Source organism: Prionailurus viverrinus, chromosome X (assembly GCF_022837055.1).
Source record: "Prionailurus viverrinus isolate Anna chromosome X, UM_Priviv_1.0, whole genome shotgun sequence".
Classification (NCBI taxonomy): Eukaryota; Metazoa; Chordata; class Mammalia; order Carnivora; family Felidae; genus Prionailurus; species Prionailurus viverrinus.
The window spans coordinates 76678032-76693519 of NC_062579.1; the positions used below are offsets into that span (position 1 = coordinate 76678032).

General features: G+C 38.8%; 1 pseudogene; it reads right to left on the bottom strand.

Moving 5' to 3' along the window:
• Positions 1 to 4174: 4174 nt before the first annotated feature.
• LOC125157024 (ER membrane protein complex subunit 3-like) lies at positions 4175 to 13646 on the bottom strand (annotated as a pseudogene).
• Between the last annotated feature and the right edge of the window lie 1842 nt (positions 13647 to 15488).

A 15488-nucleotide genomic window follows, 5' to 3' on the forward strand; every position in this document is an offset into this window, starting at 1 on the left:
AGATTAATTGACTGTACATATTTCTGGGCTCTCTATTCTATCCATTGATTTATGTGTCTATTTTTATGCAAGTACAATACTGTTTTGATTACTACAGCTTTGTAGTATAACTTGAAGTTGAGAATTGTGATACTTCCCACTTGTTTGCCATTTTAAAGGTTGTTTTGGCTATTTAAGATCTTTCATGGATCCATACAAATTTTAGAATTGTTTGTTCTAGTTCTGTGAAAAATCTGTTGGTGTTTTAACATACATTGCATTGAATCTGAAGTTGCTTTGGATAGTATACATATTTTTAAACAATATTTGTTCTTCCAATCCATGAGCATGGGATATATTTCCATTTGTGTTGTCTTCAGTTTCTTTCATCAATATATTACAGTTTTCAAGTACAAGACTTTCACCTCTTTTGTTGAGTTCACTCCTAGGTTTTATTTTTTTTAACTTTTGGTGCAATTATAAATGGGCTGTTTTCTTAATTTCTTTTTCTGCTGCTTCATTATTAGTGTCTAAAAATGCAATGGATTTAAGAAATAAAAAAATGAAAAAGCAATGGATTTTTGTATATTGATTTTTTATCCTATGACTTTACTGAATTCATTTATCAGGTCTAGTAGGTTTTTGGTGGAGTCTTTAGGACTTAGGATTCTAAATATAGAATCATGCCATCTGCAAATAAGGAAAAGGTTACCTCTTCTTTACCAATTTGGATGCATTTTCTTCCTTTTCCTTGTCTGATTTCTGTGGCTAGGACTTCTAGTACTATGCTGAATACAAGTGACATCCTTGTCATGTTGCTGACTTTAGGGGTAAAACTCAGATTTTGACCAGGGCGTGTTAGCTGTGGGCTTTGCATTTAAGGACTTTATTATGTTGAGGTATGTTCCCTCTAAACCTATTTTGTTGAGGATTGTTGTTATCATGAATAGATGTTGTACAAGGGCCAATTTTACAACCACTTCTTTGCCACATGTGCAGATCAGGAATGTTGAAGCGATCGTTCAAATGGAGACAAATATTTCCCCAAGAAAAAAACATTTTCTTGTGATATAACAGAATTCAATTGCTTGGGTATGGATTTCACTGTTTAGCACTGAAATCAGTTACACAAAAGGTGGAGTTGTAAAATACCTTCAGTAGAGTCAGAGTCAGATCATGAGAAGGCTGCTTTAGAAAATGTGCTTTCAAATGAAGGGCACACTTTCTCCAACATATCTCATACTTTTGCTTCACTGAAAAGGATTTTGCAAAAATAGTTTGTGCATATTAGCAGTAATTTTCCATCACGACTTCAGTATCTGATACATTCTCATTTTTACCTCTTTTTAAAGGAAACAAAGTATGAAATAAAATGGTGTGAAGTTATAGTGTTTCAACCTATGCCATGTTTAAATACATTGTGTAAAAACATTGTCTAATATACCACATTTATAAAATTCAATGCTGGTGATATCTAATGGTGGACTCATGGAGGAACTCTTTTGCACTTTCCTGAGTGTGCAGTGAAGAGTTTCTCTTTACCATGGAAATCATAATGCTAGACTTTCTTTTGGGAAAGATCCATTAAAAATAATCTACAAAATATGTATACATGAATCAAAACTGATACAAATATGCGTTCAACTTAATAAAGCTTGGGTGACAAGAGATAAACTGTCTTTATCAAACAGTTTCAAATAATGTATATATATATATATATATACCCTGACTCAGTGAAGTAAACCGTAATTTTTACCCCCACCCCCGATAATAAGGCTGAGTTAGTGACTTCTAAAGAATAGATTAGGTGAATGAAAGGTCCTTACTTTACACTGAAGAAACTAGACACACACCAGCTTAACTCTGTGATGAGGGTCAGCATCTGCAGTGACCCAGTGATGTCACCTGGGTATCATGTCCTCCTACATATGAGGTGGCCAGAAGGACACTGTGGTATTCTTTCTCAAAATTCAAAACCACAGTATAATGAGGAGAAAAATAACAGAAAAAACACCTGCATTCCTCAACACTATCAAGGGCATGAAATCAGTCTGGCAGTTCTTCAAAAGGTTCAACAGAGAGTTACCATAGCCCCCAGAAATTCCACTTCAAAGGTACACAGCCAGAATAAATGGAAACATATGTCTACATAAAAAACCAGTGTATGAATGTATATATAGCATCACATTCATAACAGTCAAAAGTGGAAACAAAAATTTCCACCAGCTAATAAGTGGATTTTGTAAATGGGGTATATTATTTGGCGATAAAAGGAATGAAGTACTGATAACATGCTGACTTCCAGCAAACTCTGTATGCTGCGTTTGGGTCACAGCCCCTCCTTCCTACTTTCCTGTTCAGAAGTGTTTACACTGCAATTTAGGCCTTGTCACAAGATGACACTGAAGTACCACCATCACAAACTCTCTCAAGAAGCACATGAAAAGAGTAAAAAAGTAATAGCTTCCCTAAGGCCCTGGATTTGAACTTATGTTTGTAATATTGTCTGAGAAAAACTCCTGTAAAAAGACTGTGAAACATATTTCCAGGGCCTGCTAACGGTGAAACATCAGGTGGCAGTGGCTCACCTTAGCAGTCAATGGCTTATTTGCAAAGGGCTTACAGGGCAGAATAAGGGGTAGGTGACAAGATGGGTTATCAGAGCAAGGTCTGGGTGGCTGTGTCCTGTGTCATGGACAGGGGATTGCAGAGAGTGGGAAAAGGCCTGGGCAGCCTATACAAGGATGGGATACTAGACGGTGAAAGTCCAGTCTCTAGTAAGGACACTTTATAGTCCACACTGACATCAGCTGACAGTGATGAAGGAGGAGATACATGCATGAATGAACACAATGTATTGGGAGTCAACCATAAATGTAACTGCTTTTACATAAGAAATTTCATACATAATTTATATAATTGGTATCAAATGGTAAGCCAACAATGTAATGATTTTTTTTACTCTTTTTAATGTGTATTCCTTTTAATTAAAAAAGAAGAAGAAAAATGTAGATGAACGTGATGTCATCTGATGGTCAGATCCAGGATGGCAGCTATGAGAGTCTCAGACAAGGAGACTTTACAAAGTTGACAGAGGATAGAGGTTGGGAGCTTCACTTCATGGAATCGGCCAGTTTTCTGGATTTTTACTTAACTGGAGCAATCCTTCTGTGTGCACCACTTTTCAAAGATATGTTAAAAACTCATGTTTTATGATATCTAAATCTGAGATAAGAGTTCCAGCTCTAGTGTTATGTGAGAGTAAAATATCCACTGTGAGTGTGTATCACATGTGGTAGAGCTGGAGATGACATAGAAACACACACACAGAGCCAATTCACATTTTTAAGAAAAAGCCCGATGGCTCAATTTGCAGAGTTGAGTTGTTCTTTATTATAGCATTCAACACACAAATAACATTCACCTCATTTTAGGTAAAAGCCACCCTGCCCCTTCCATGAGACACTCGATCCTGTTGGAATTATTCCTGGGAGACTCCTAATGATGTCCTCCAGCAATTGTCCTCTTTCCCTTCTTACAAAGATATCCTGTTGGAATTATTCCTGAGTCTCTTAACTATGTCCTCCAGAAATTGTCCTCTCTCTCTTCTTACACAGGTATGTAAACTCTCTTTATCCAGAATAACTGGAAAATGAAGTCATTTCTTCAACAGAATAGCTATATGCAGTAGAGCCCCACTGATTTGTCAATGGATTTGATATGTTTTGAACTCCAAGTCATTTTTTGCATTATGTAAACTGCCTATCATGACCTCAAAGGCACTTGAGAACACAGGAATGTGCCAGGGTCACTGCTTTTTATTGGAGAGTATTAAGAAATAAAGGAGGTTGGCTAAGTCTCTTCTGGTTTTTCCACAGTCTCAGGTTTTTCTAAGTTTTATATATTATCACTAGCTTCGGTTTTTCCCCTTTATCAAATTGTCATTATTACATACACGAGAAAAAAGTTAAAACATTCTAAAACTAACTGTTTCTGAGAAATTCACCCAGCACACTCTTCTTGTGCTCCCTCTGGTTTCAAACATAAATGGGATCCAAGCTCAGACAAGAACAATACTTTCTGTGCACCTGCCAGCTCAAGGATCTTCCTTTTTATTCCGGGAGGCTCCAGCTCACATGAAAGCTACAAAGCTAAGGACTACTTGGAGTTTCTGACATACCTAATGTCCTTGCCTTCATACAATGGAGGTCTGTAATTCCTTGTGAGCATGCTTTGAAGTGGAGGTCTTTGGCCATGGGCTCCTCTTTCACATCATCTCATACCCACTGGTGATCTGTCAGCTCCAAAGCTTTCATCTCAGTCTTAAACGTTTTGTTGGTATCTTCTGGCACAGCCATGGTGATTCCAGACACTTGCTCCTGCATCATTCATGATTGGTCAGCAGCATTCTCATGGCCCAGAATCAGAGTTAATGCTCTGAGGTCCAAAGACACTGAGGAAATACCAGGATGCAGAACTCACCTGAGATGCATTAATGTGAGCAGTTCAATTTCTTGCTGTAGCATGTGCTTAAAAGGGAGGAACACTGGAAACAAAACCTGGCTTGTGACAAAGCTTGAAAATGTTGAGCCATTTATCAATAAGAATCATAGGAAAGGCATTAGTTAAATTGCCTTTCATTAAATCTGTGAGCATAGTGGAATGAGTCATAGCAGAAATAGACACCACTTTCCTTTTAGTTTTTTCTAAAATATCCATCCTCTGGGATGTTGAAGGAATATTTTCTGGCTAGCTAAATAAAAAAAAATTATTATACCTATTACATTCTCAAAAGAATGTTGAGTTTCTAACCCTAGGTACCTATGAAAGGAACCTTATTTGGAAATAGGGTCTTTGCATATGTAATCAGGTTAAGATGAGGTCATTAGGGAAGACTAATCCAATATGAATTATGACATTAGAAGAAAGTGAAAATGACATAAAGATAGGGACACACAGAAAGAGCATGTGATGACAGAGGCAGAGACTGGAGTGACATCACCACAAGCAAGGCACATCAAGGATTGATGGTCACCACCAGCGTCTAGAAAGAGGCCAGGAGGATTCTCCCTAGTGTCTCAGTGTGCAAGACACTACTGGCACCTTGATTTTGGAATTTCAGCATCCAGGGGCTCCTGGGTGGCTCAGTCAGTTAAGCATCCAACTTCAGCTCAGGTCATGATCTCACAGTTTGTGAGTTTGAGCCCCGCATCAGGCTCTGTGCTGACAGCACGGAGCCTGGAGCCTGCTTCAGATTCTGTGTCTCCCTCTCTCTGTCCCCCCCCCCCACTTGTGCTCTGTCTCTGTCTCTCAAGAGTAAGTAAATGTAAAAATATATATAAAAACATTAATAAAAATTAGAATTTCAGCGCCCAGAACTGTGAGAGAATCAGTTTCTGTTGTTTTGAGCCACTAATTTGTGGTACTTTATTACAGCAGTCCCCATAAACGAATAGAGTACCTTAGTTCCGTTTCTTTCTTTGTTGATGTGTTGCTTTGCTGTGATTAACAGTAAGACTGCATCTTATGATATGAGCGCCATTGGTATGTACTGATTGCATGTGTTTGCCTAGAAGACACACAGCTTGTTCTAAAATCCAAGCCCTGAAACTTACTAGCCTTGCTATCACTGTGCCTCAGTTCCTCCATGTTGAAATTCAGACAACAAAAGCTCTTTCTCATAAGTTGTGGTGAAAATTAATAACTAAGTATAGCTTGAGCCTTCGTATCAGTATTAGGCAAGGGAACAGTAGCAATAAATATTGATAATTGCTCTCATTAATATCACAACACAATGAACCATGAACATTTCTATTGCCATTTTTATTATGTATATTTATATTGCATGGCATTGATTGACCTTGGCAACGATATTTATCCTTAACCTAAAATGCAATTTACAAAGCTATAACTAGGATATTACATTTGTTCTCAATTAGTTACATTTGAAAAGTAAAATGCCGAAAAAAATATATATTGAAATGGAAACAGTGCTTATCTATGAGTACTAGACTTTGAAAGGTCTCTAATGATTTTTTCCTTCCCTGTCTCTTCCATTTTTTATTTCTAACAAAAGTACTTGGGTTTAGAAGTGAGAAACAATTGTGAGAGAAAATAAATATCCCCAGACTGAACATCACATCTCATTCTTCTCTTTCAACTCCTGTTTCTTGGGCCCAGAGTCCACACTCTTCTCTCCTGTGTAACTAGAAGGGAGAGTCAGAGGAACAGGCATGATGTGCAATAGAGAGTAAAGTTAGACAAAAGGAGAGCACATGAAATTCAGGGGAAAGGAGTGACCATGTGCTTGCCTGTCCCCACTCAGGTCACGGGAAGCTGCACAATGACACTATGCCTCCTCTCCAGCTCCATCCCAAAGATCCCTCCTGCTCACAGCAGTGACACTAAATCGCTGGATTTGTGGAAGTGTGAGCTCATCACTGCTTGCTGTCCCATATCCAAGTATTCTGTCTGGTAGTCATGCTATGATGTTCATGTCAGAGGCAGCACACTGACAGAATGGAGAAAGCAAAGCTGAAACAGGCAGCTAACATTTTGAGGGCTTTCTAGATGCCATATAATGTAGGTTGCTCTTTTCAGACTTCTGCCAGGATACTGGCTTTAACTTCAACTGCAATATCAACAGTTGGAGAACAATGATTCTCCAGCTGACTGCCTTCAGACTCCAACTGTAACTCTTTGCTGAGTCTTCAGCCTGCCTGCCCATTCCCCTTCAGATTCTGCCAGGTCTGCAATCTTAGAGTCACTTTTGTAAAATAAATCGCCACCAATATAACAACATCCTATTGATTCTGTTCCTCTGAAGAACCCTGACCTCAAGTTTCTATGGGAAGTGCCATACCCAGCCAGGTCCCCACACCAGAACTGCCTCCTCCCAGTGATCCAAACCCTGGCCTTTTGCCAAAAGCAAAACACATTTGCACTTCAAGACACCACATGAGAAAGAACTGTAATTAAACTCTGTAGAGGAGGACCAGGGAAATGGATGGAACTCTGCCAGGGTTGATGGAACAAAGAATGTCTCTGTCTTTGGGGATTTCATTTGCATTGTAGAGACATTAGGGGCACATTATCAGTACATGGAACCCCAGGGAGATAGCATAGGGCTCTTAGAGAGGCGCTAGGCCTTGGAGGGTGAACATGTAAAATCAAGGCCATGCTAGGCTGTCAGCCATTTGTGGCAGAACACTAAAAACTGCTTATAAGTGTGTGATTGAATGATTTAGATAAACAAAAATGTCATTTAAGAAGTCTCAGAGCTGTTTTAGGGAGGCAGGGCTAAAATATTATATTTTCTACTTTTTAATTTACTTTGCGTATATTTTGTTTGTTATTATTTTTTTGCTTTTGCCATGTAATTTTTTTTGAATGTTTATTTATTTTTGAGAGAGAGAGAGAGGGAGGGGCAGAGAGAGAGGGATATGGAAGATCTGAAGTGGGCTCTGTGCTGACAGCAGAGAGCCCAAAACAGGCCTCGAACTCACCAACCGTGAGATCATGACCTGAAGTGACGTCAGACACTTAACTGACTGAACCAACCAGGCACCCCATTGCCACGTAATTTTTAAATGAAATTAAATGCATCACTCTTTCCCTAATTGCTTCTAGAGTTTTACCCATGGCTGAAAAATTATCCTGCATTACCAGGTTATAAGAAGAATTTCACTGGATGTACTTCTGTGGACAGGGGAGAGACAAAAAAGGGATGGAACATATTGGGGTGTCAGGCATAAGAGAAACAGTTGGAGAGGTGACCATCTTGTGAGAAATCTGTGAAAATCATGTGACTAAGTCAGGAGAATTAAATGTTGAGATCAGGATCCTGGTCTTGCACTTGTCTTTGAGAACCCTATGTGGGTCTGGGCTCCGACAACTGGGACACGAGGATTTAAATGAAGCAGACACTCATGTCACCTTAGATGGACCCCTCATAGAATTAAATAAGAGGGACCACCTTCCGGGGGATAAGATAAACAAAAAATCTATACCAAAATCGACCACACAACCTGGCTGCAGACTAAAGAGAAAAGTAAAACAAACATCTAGTCTACACAAAAGGTACAAGAACCAAGACTGAAACCGCATAAGTGTTACTCATTCTTCATTATCTGGGAGTGAGGTCTCCTCCAGAGAAGGTCATAGCCTCGTTGAGCTCCTCAAGAGGATGGAGGTGTGGGTAACAAGTTGCCTCAGTTTCCCAAGGTAGAACCTCTTCCTGATCGACCACATTATTTCCTGGTTTCCATTATTTGCCAGGTTTGCAAGACTCGGGATGAAGCTTGGGCTAAACTTTCTTGGAAGGGAGTCCATTTGAGGTCATATTTCACCACCCTATGGGGTGGGCACTAACATCGGTTTTACTGCCTGTGGACATTTCCAGATATCCAGTCTAGATATCAAGACAGGAAAGATGTGGATATAGATGTGAATTTGGACTGTGCTTGGCTCATAGTAGGTATCTAATTCACATTTAATAAACATGTGATGTAGATATAGGTAGGTATAAAAAGGATGTGAAACTATGTAATATGTGCTATCATTCTTTTATACACATATGAAATTTCAAAAAGAGTGCTGGGATCACACTACAGTTATTGTTTCATAATCTAGCTTGAAGAAAAGCTTTTTGTGTATCTTAAGATTCTGTCTTTTCATGGGAAAAAATATCCTGTAGAAAATGAAAATGATGCCCCTATATAGATATGTCTGTCTGTGTATTGGGTCATCTGTAAAAATCTGTGAAATATCTCGCAGAGCCACTGTGGGGAGAAATGAACAAATAAATCAATAGTATCTTATGCACAATACTGTAATACTTTAACACATATAAAACAAGATATCAAATTCTTCATTATGTAGGACAAATACTTACATATTTATCAACCCATATATATGCAAGATATTATCTCTAAAGTTATGTGTTAAATAAAAACATATAAAATGTGATATTAAAAATATTCATGATTATTATTGTCCTACTAGCCTTCCTATTCTTGCAGTTAAATATGTATGTAGGAAACAAAAACAACTCATTTCTAGGTTTTGATATTTATCATCATCTAAGCACAAAATTTTGCTTTACAGCAGGAGAAAACAGGAAGTTTTTTATTGTCCCTTTTTGGGGGAATCATTAGCTCCAATATGTTATGTTCAATTTTGAAATATTTACAAAAATGCTAAATCTGAAGATAATACCGTATGTTTTTCTATATCATTACATGTAAAATTAATAATTTGGTGATTTACAAAGAACTGGTAGTCTGAATGATTTTCAAACACAAATTTTCTTCTGCAAGATAGTAGATATTAAATATTCAAGAAAGTGTTTCCCCAGGGGCGCCTGGGTGGCTCAGTTGGTTAAGCGTCCAACTTCACCTCAGGTTATGATCTCACGGTTTGTGGGATCGAGCCCTGCATCAGGCTCTGTGCTGACAGCTCAGAGCCTGGAGCCTGCCTCAGATTTTGTGTCTCCCTCTCTCTGCCCCTCCCCTGCTCACGCTCTGTCTCTCCCTCTCTCAAAAGTAAAATAAACATTAAAAAAGGAAAGTGTTTCCCAAGTGTTCATAAATAATGTTTCATATATTCATGTCAAATAAAAGATACTTTATATACCTTAATATAAATAAATACATAAATAAATAAATACATAAATAACTGAATGAATAAATGAAGCCAGAAGAAAATAAAATGCGACTGTATGATTACTTCTACATAAAATTATAGGGAATCAAAACTAACCTATTTACACAAAGATCACCGGTTTGCTGGGGACAGGACATGAAGAGGGAGTGGGTGGTGGGTAGTACAGAACTGAAAATGTGATGTCATAAGAATATAATCATAATGATCTTTAAGAATACCTGGTAATTATCATGGACGCTGCTGGGTATCATGATAACAGGGCAAATGCACAGTAAGTTATTATTTTATAAAATTCTAAATTCTTGAAATTGACATTTTTAACTAACACTTAGATGATGTCAGGCTTTCCTAATATTTTTCTTTATAGAATGGATAAAACCATGTTTACCAGTAAAGAATCCATTTCATGATCTCAAATTGCTAGCAATCCTTTTAACTAACTGCACATTTCACATCCTTCTGAGAGAACATAGGACTCGTTATTTACGGTCGGAAAAATATATGCATATTAATTGCAAGTGCGTGTTAAAGATCAAGTTGTTGTCAAGCCGAACAACTGTTGCTTTCAGACAAAGAAGGACTTCTTTAATATGGGCCTCATGGGCTACATAGAGCATGTAGCTTCTGAAGAAATAAAATTTCACGTCCTAAAACCTCTTCTTGCATGATTAAACCAAAACAACTTCTCTACTTTTAGGCTAGTTTGTGAACCTCAAGGACCTATTTCACAACATGCTATTGTTAGATCTCTGACCTCACTTGAGCCAGGCATCATATCTCACAGGGACGTGAACTGTCAGGAACTCCTGAGGACTGCTGCCTTTCAATCTGGGGTAGAAGCTACAGCAGACCTCAAGACACAGGTCCTCAGAATCTGACTCCTTCCAACACCTGATAGGAGGTTGGCCACATCCATGAGGACCTGTACAGGGAGAGAGACCTAGATATCAGTATCATGTATGGAGTAATGATGTGCTTGGCACCATGCAAAGTACTAGGTTACAGATAATGACATTCATATAATTGACTGTTGGAAAAAAAAAAAAACACAGTATATTTCAATGGGCTTCACAATAGGGCCTTTTTATATTTTCTTCATGTATCCCCTAAGAACAAAGTTGAAAAGGAATAAGAAGTGGACTGGATTCATAAGGCATTCATGACCCCACAGCAACCATGGGTCCATGGGCTTGCTCATGTGTATCACTGAACTTTCTCAAAGGTCCTGTGGGTGAAGCATTCTCATCCCCATTTTATAGAGGGAAAATCTGGGGCTCAGAAAGAGTCGTTACCTATCTTGCTTTCTGCGCCCCTGCCTTTAGAAGAAAGCAGCTCCAGGACACTCCTGGAGCAGGACCCACACTTACTGGGGCAGGACAGGACCCTCAACCGCTTTACCTAGGGGAAAGCTGGAGCACTGCATCTCCAAACAAGAAAGAGGCAACTTTGATCTGAGATCCCTTTGCATCCTCACACTCCAGGGTGGTGCAGCCCCTGAATCCTGGGGACTCACTCTACCAACTGAATCCCAAAGACCTGAAAATGAGGCCTGCTCTCCTCTCCAGGCAGCTTTGTCTCTATTAAAATGTCCTCAGGGTCTTCACAATGAAGTCACCTTTCTCTGGCAAAAGACACTCTCAAGACCCTCCTTCACAATGGAACTGCCTCTGTTCTTTCACCATCAGTTGTAGAGTCCTGAGAAACTGCATCCTTTCAGCTACCCAAAACCAAGGTTTCAGACAGCTGGGTCAAGACCTCTCTCTTCCCCTGGGATAGTGATAATGTATGACTTTAAAGCACATGTTTGACACCTTGTGTATCCATCTATCCATCCTCTCATCTGTTTAACAGGCATTAAGATCAAACTCTAGGGGCGCCTGGGTGGCGCAGTCGGTTAAGCGTCCGACTTCAGCCAGGTCACGATCTCGCGGTCCGGGAGTTCGAGCCCCGCGTCGGGCTCTGGGCTGATGGCTCAGAGCCTGGAGCCTGTTTCCGATTCTGTGTCTCCCTCTCTCTCTGCCCCTCCCCCGTTCATGCTCTGTCTCTCTCTGTCCCAAAAATAAATAAACGTTGAAAAAAAAAATTAAAAAAAAAAAAAAAAAAAAAGATCAAACTCTACATCATCCCTCTGGTTAAGTTTTAGGCTTTTCCAGAATGGAAACAAAGAAGTAATGTGTGAAAAGGGTAGTGTGGTAAATTCAGATGTTAAATCTAATAAGAGATGGTCATTCCTATTAAGATTTCAGCCTGTTCATTCAAGTCTCCTATAATTCATAACTTATAAATATGGTTTAATGCCCTGGGCCCCTCTCCACATCTCTAGTTACTCACATTTTTTTTTTTTACATATACACGCAACAATATTCTTTGAAGAATTTTCCATACTTAATTCACATTGCCGGCACATACCATCTAATTTAGTCTCCATCCCACATCTAATGGGTGCTATTCTCCCATGCTTCCACAGAAATTACACTTGGCCAATTCTACAACTCAGTCTTTGAACATGTATAGATCAGGAAGATTTAAATGGTAGTTCAAATTAAGACAAACATGTGTTTCACCCAGAGGAAAAATTTCTGTCTCCCAGGACAGAATAAATTGCCTGGGTATACACAAGGACTTCATTGCAGTGAGATCAGTTATGTACAGGCTAGAGTTTAGTTAGTTTCAATAGAGTCAGAGTCAGATAACTGAAAGGCTATGCTTTAGACACTGGCCTCTCAAATGAAGCACACATTTTCTCCAACATAGCTCGACTTTTCCTTCATTAAAAAGGATTTTACAAATGTGTTTTGTGCATGTTAGCAATAATATTTCCTGTTCACTTCAATAACCGCTTTCAGAACTGATTTCATTTCTTTCTAAAGAAAGCTAGGTATGGAATAAAATTATGTGAAATTATAATGTTGTTACAAACTCTGTTGTTGATAAATATATTTTCTAAAAGCATTGTCTAATATGTCATGTTTAGATCACACACTGGTGATGGTATGTAATGGTAGAGTTAGGGAACTCTTGCAGTTAGTGTTAAATTGTACTGATTTCTGTAGCATACAAATCATGCTAGATTTTCTTTTGCAATCTTTCTATTAAAAAAAACAAAATAAGTATACCTGAATCTATACTGATATAAATAAATGTATCAATTAATAAAAACATGGATCACAGAAAACAAACTGTCTTTATCAAATAATTCCAAATAATATATGTAGATACCTTTTCTCCATGTGCTGAATCTTAATTCTGCCTCTCACTCCTGAGGACAAGGTAGACTTAGTGACTCATTTCTTGAGTCGGTGAATGGAAAATAGTTACTGTACACTGGGGAAAATAGACAAAAACAGCCTTCACTCTGAGATGAGGGCCAACATCTCCAATGACCTAGTGATGTCAAGTGGGTGTCATGTCTTCGTAAATGTGAGGTGATGAGAAGGGCACTCGAACTCTGTGGTTTTCTTTCTCAAAACCCATAACCACAATGTAATCAGGAGAAAAAAATAACAGACTATCCCTGCACTCTTCAACACTCTCAGGGTCATAATAATAGTCTGGCAGCTCTGCAAGTGCTTCAACAGAGAGTTACCATAGGACCCTGCAATTCCAGTCCTTGGTTCACAGGCAGGAGAGATGACAACATATGTCTACATAAAAACTTGAACATGAATATATGTAGCATCATCACTTGTAATAGCAAAAGTGGAAGCAATCCACATGTCAACCAATTAATGCATGAGTGAAGAAATGATGCATATTATTGGGCAAACAAAGGAACGAAGTACTGATATATGCTACAACATCAATGACCCTTGGAAACATTACCAAGTGAAAAAGGCCAAATATGCAAAAAACACTGTATGATTCCATTTATACAAAATATGCAGAGAAAGACCATCAATATAGCTGTGTCCAAGGAATTCCCCCTTTTCCATCCTGACTTCCAGAAAGCTCTGTCTTGTGGGTTTAAGTCATAGCCTCTTACTCTCAATTTCTTGCCCCACCATGTCCAAGCTGCAGTTCATACTTTCGTCGGAAGGTGACAACAATACACCACCATCATCAAATTGGGTATGATGTACACACCATTATGTATATTAGCAAAATAAGAAAGAACCCAAATATTCACCATTAATGAATCAAAAAAATAATGACATATTATATGGCAATTAAAAGGAATGAAGTACCGATACATGCTGTAACATGGATGAACCCTGAAAACATTAAGCCAAGTGAAAGAAGCCGAATATGCCAAAAGCCACATATTGTATGATTCCACTTAAATAAAGTGTCCAGAGACAGCCCATCAACATGCTGTACACAAAGAATCCCCCTGCTCCATCATGAATTCCAGAAATCTCTGTCTGGGGGATTTGGGTCACAGCTGCTCCCTCCCACTTTTCTGTCTTGTGATATTCAAGCTGCAATTCAGGCTTCGGTCACAAGGTGGTGGCACCAAAGCGCCAGCATCATCAAACTGTTTCCAAAAAGTGTCAGCAAGGAGTAAAGACAAATCAGTAATCTCCCCAAATCCAGGATTTGAACTTATGCAGAATAATTCTAATTTTGTCTGGGGAAAAAAAAAAACCTGTTAGGTGTAAATTACGATTGTGAAACCACATACTCCGGGGCCTGCAGATGAAAAACACCAGGTGACAGGGGCATGCCTTGGCAGTCAGTGGCAGATATGCTAAGGGGCAATGTAGAACAGAACAAGGGGTAGCTAACTCAGAGGATGGGGCATCAGAGCAGGGTCTGAGCAGCTGTGTCCCATGTCATGGACAGGGGATGGCAGACGAACTGGGAGTAGGTCATGGCAGCCTGTACAAGTGTGGGATAATGGAGGTGAACATCCTGTTGTCTGGTAGGGGAGCATTGTACAGTCCACACTGCACATCAGCTGACAGTTATGAGGGAACTGTCAGGGATAAGTCAGGGAATAGGATGTAGCTTGGGGTGAACAAAAAATGGATCTGCTTTAATATACCTATGAATGTTCCAAGCAGAATTGGTGAAATAGTAAATTGTTTCATTTTTTTTTACTTGTTGCAATTTTTTTTTCATTAAGAAAAAAATAATAAGAAAAATGGAAATGTTGCCCAGTGGTCAGATCCAGAATGTCAGCTCTAAGAGTCTCGGACTAATGGGCCTCATAAAGGGGAAGAGAAGATGGAGGCTGGAGCTTGACACCATGGGATCAACCAGCTTTCTGGATTTTCACTTACCTGGAAGAATACTTTTGTATACATCACTTTTCTAGGATATAAACAAAACATATTTTCTGGGATATCTAAAGCGGAGATTGTAGGTACAGCTCTGCAACTGAGTTTAAACTGCAACTGTTGAGTGTGTACTGGAGGTGGTAGACCTAGAGGGAATATGGAAACACACACACACACACACACACACACACACAGAGTCATCTCAAATTTTCTTCTAACAGAAAACAGGGTGTTCTAGTTATATAAAAAATACCATTGGTATTTTTATAGAGATTGAATTAAATCTGTAGGTTTCTTTGGATAGCATGAACATTTTAACAATATTTGTTATTCCAGTCCAAGAGCATGGAATGTCTTTCCACTTCTTTGTGTTGTCTTCAATTTCTTTCATCAATGTTTTCTAGTTTTCATAGTACAGGTTTTTCATCTCCTTGCTTAAGTTGATTCCTAGGTATTGTATTCTTTCTGTGCAATTGTAAATGGAATGGTTTTCTTAATTTCTTTTTCTGTTACTTCATTAGTAGTGTATAGAAATGCATTGATTTCTATATATTGATTTTGTATCTTGGGAACTGACTGAATGTGTTTATGAGTTCCAGCACATTTTTGGTGGAGTCTTTAGGGTTT